The sequence below is a fragment of the Terrapene carolina genome, unplaced genomic scaffold (genome assembly GCF_002925995.2).
Source record: "Terrapene carolina triunguis isolate 2854851 unplaced genomic scaffold, T_m_triunguis-2.0 Scaffold197, whole genome shotgun sequence".
NCBI classification, from domain to species: Eukaryota; Metazoa; Chordata; order Testudines; family Emydidae; genus Terrapene; species Terrapene triunguis.
This window is the reverse complement of record NW_020664548.1, coordinates 355,763-359,429: the sequence shown is the minus strand read 5'-3', so window position 1 is coordinate 359,429 and position 3,667 is coordinate 355,763.

Below are 3,667 nucleotides of genomic sequence, written 5' to 3'. Positions count from 1 at the left end.
TTTAAGGCTACCATATACCTTTAACCTGAGAACCCCTGCCTCTCTGTTTCTCCAACAATGCTGGGGTTTTGGGGTCACAGCTGTATGGTGGCCTTATAGGGACACTAACAGGTTAAATCTCATAGGCCAATTTCTGCTCTGTTATGCCACTATAAATTCAGAGTCACTCCACTGAAGACAATGGAGTTATTCTGGATTTATATCAGTGCAACTGAGATCAGAATTTGCTCGCATACATTAAAAAAAATTCTCACCTGTGTGACAAAAAACACCTGAGATGATTAAAACAGGACAATTTTTACAAACCTAATGGCTTTTTGCCATTTTTGCTGTTTAATTTTTGCATAAGACTCAGTTTGGACTTTTTACCATTAGCCATTAACTTCTCACCATCTAGGTTGCTTGCTCATTACTTGCCATTCTCTCTGCCTGCGAAATGAAAATGGTCAGGTTCATTTTCTGCTTTTAGTTTATTGTGCTTCTTGGTTCTCATGCCCCTGTGCAATGCTGCAATGACTGGAGTGCAAATAACTGTACTGAAGGGAAATCTTTATCTGTCCCACCTCCAAAATACCCCTCCCCACAAACCCTCCCCCCCTCTGCAGTCACTGAAATAAAACATCCCCCAAAACATGTAGACACATTTATAATATGCTTTGTAAAACCTTCAAACCAACCCCTCTAAATGTTGTGCCTTAAACTATCAGACAACAGCTGAGATTTTCAAAGGTGCACAAGGGAGTTAGATGCCTAAATTCCATTGAAATTCAGTGGGAATTGGGCACCTGACTTAGGGTGACCAGATGTCCCGATTTTATAGGGACAGTCCTGATTTTTGGGTCTTTTTTCTTATATAGGCTCCTATTACCCCCTTACCCCCTGTCCCGATTTTTCACACTTGCTGTCTGGTCACCCTAACCTGACTCCTTTAAAATCCCAGGCAGTATCACTTTACCCAATACCACTTTGGCATTTTCCAGGTTAGCGGAAGCGGTGCCTGATTCATGTAACAAACAGGCCCATAAGGACTGCTCATGTGAGAGCGTGCTTGCAGGCCGGGGCCCGTAATGCTGAGGAGGCTGTGCCTCCATAGACTCACCAAGAGGATCCTGGACAAATCGACTGTCTAAAGTGCTTACCAGACCCCCATTACCATAGCATGTGAGCCCCTCGCACTTTTTATGCTCACAAACTCCCTGTGAAGTAGGACAATGCTATTATCCCCATTGTACAGACAAGGAGACTGAGGCACAGAGAGACTTAGGCCAGATCTACACTAGAAAGTTTTGATGGTAAAGCAATCTGAGTTAGGGGTGTGATTTTTCTTTTTTTAAACAACATTTCTATATTGACAAAAGCCCTAATGTGGATGTAGTTATCCCAACAAAAAAGCTTTTGCTGATTGAAGTTTTTTGCTTTGGGAATCAAGCTATACCAACAAAAGCACTCCTTTGCAAGTATAAACAGCATCTACACTACAAGAATTTGGCAGGATAGCAATACTAGTGAGTGGTTTCTAGTGCAGACTAGGCCAAAGTGATGTGCCCAAGGTCACAAAAGCAGTCGGTGGCAGAGCAAAGACAATTCTCACCTCCTGGGCCAATGCTCTAACCACTGGACAATCCTTCCTCTCCAGAAGATAAGAAATTCAAAATGTTCAGGCTTCACCCTCCATCTGGCCAGGGCCGGCTCTAGGATTTTGGCCGCCCCAAGCAAAAACATTATTTTTGGCCACCCCCCCGTTTTTTTTCATGCCCCTCCCGCCCCTGGCCCCGCCCCAACTCCGCCCCTTCCGAACCCGTTCCCCAAATCCCCGGCCCCGCCTCCTCCCCCGGAGGTGCTGCGCTCCCCCCCCACGACCTCCCGCCCTAGCTCACCTCCACTCCGCCTGCTCCCCTGGGCACGCTATCGCTCCGCTTCTCCCCCCCTCCCTCTCAGGCGAGGGAGGGGGGAGAAGCAGAGCGGCAGTGCATTCAGGGGAGCAGGCGGAGCGGAGGTGAGCTGGGGGGGGCGCAGGAAGTAACGGGGGGGTAGAGGAACTGCTCCCCGCTCCAGCTCACCTCCGCTCCACCACCGCCGCCTCCTCCGAGCACCCCGCCGCTCGGCTTCTCCTCCCTCCCTCCCAGCCTTGCTGCGCGAAACAGAGAAGCGGTGCGGCGGTGGTGCGCTCAGGTGAGCAGGCGGAGGCGAGCTGGGGCAGTAGGGGCACTTTTTCCCCATGCCCCGGAGTCGGCGCCTATGATGGCCGGCACCAGAATGCCGCCCCTACAAATGTGCCGCCCCAAGCACCTACTTATTTTGTTGGTGCCTACAGCCGGCCCTGCATCTGGCCCTGATTCAGGACTTCAATGGGACTTCAGCATGTGCTTAAAGCTAAGCAGGTACTTAACAAGTTTCTGAATAAGGATGTTTTCCTGAATGCTGCCACACTGTCTCCTTTCACACATTATGGTGAATTATGGACGTAGCCTATATTTGTTTTAACCCAAGGAAGAGGGGAGGTAAGGGGTTGCTTTGTTTTTTAAAGGGGGCAAAATAGGCAGGGAAGATGACAATGTACTTAATATTCCAGAGCAATGATACACAGTAATCGGTGCATCTCAGAGTGTGTCTACACTGCAATTCGACACCCCAAGCTGGCCTGTGCCAGCTGACTCAGCCTCGCAGAGCTCGGGCTAAGGGGCTGTTTAACTGCGGTGTAGACATTTGGGCATGGGCTAGAGCCTAGGGTCTAGGACCCAGCGAGGTGCGAAGGGGGAATGAACCACACTGCAATTAAACAGCCCCTTAGCCTAAGCCCTGTGAGCCCAAATGAGCTGGCATGGGCCAGCCGTGGGGGTCCAATTGCAGTGTAGACACACCCGTAGAGCATAGGGTTGCCTATTTTGGTTGGATGTATTCCTGGAGGTTTCATCACATGACATAATCTTTAATTGAAGATTAATCTTTAATTGCTGGAGAACCCAGAACAATCCTGGAGGGTTGGCAACCCTATGAGAGGAAGGTCCATTCCAAACTCCCCCATTCTGATCCTTCCTTCTGCTGTCTAGGCATTAGATATTCCCTGTTTAGAGAGAGGATTTACTATTTTTTTATTAAATGAAAACAATGTATGTATCTCTTTAATGGATCTTTTTACTGGCAGCTACTTGTAGAGGTGAAGGGCGTTATTTTGGGTAGTGTAGTTTGAACTGCGGATGTAGAGACATTGTATTTGCTTTTAATAAAACCAAGATTTTTTGTTTGCAAAAAGAAATCCGTTGTTTGTGGTTCTGGGTTTGCAGAAGGGCTGGGAAAGGTTCCAGGGACCCTGGCTAGAGCCCGCGGCTTTTGCATGGAACTCAGATGGAAGGGGAAACGGCATTAGGCACTAGTTCTGTGAAAGGCTCCAAGGAACCCACTGAACCTCATGGAAAAAAGCTCCTCAATGCGCAGGTTAGAGCAGTGGATGGACTCGATACAGTTCTCGATTTTCAAGCCAGAAGGGCCTATTCGGATCATCTAGTCCAGTGGTTCTCAACCAGGGGTACGCAGAAGTCTTCCAGGGGGTACATCAACTCATCTAGATATTTGCAGGGCCGGCTCCAGGCACCAGCTTGGCAAGTAGGTGCTTGGGGCGGCCAATCCGGAGAGGGGCGGCAGGTCCAGCTATTCGGCGGCAATTCGG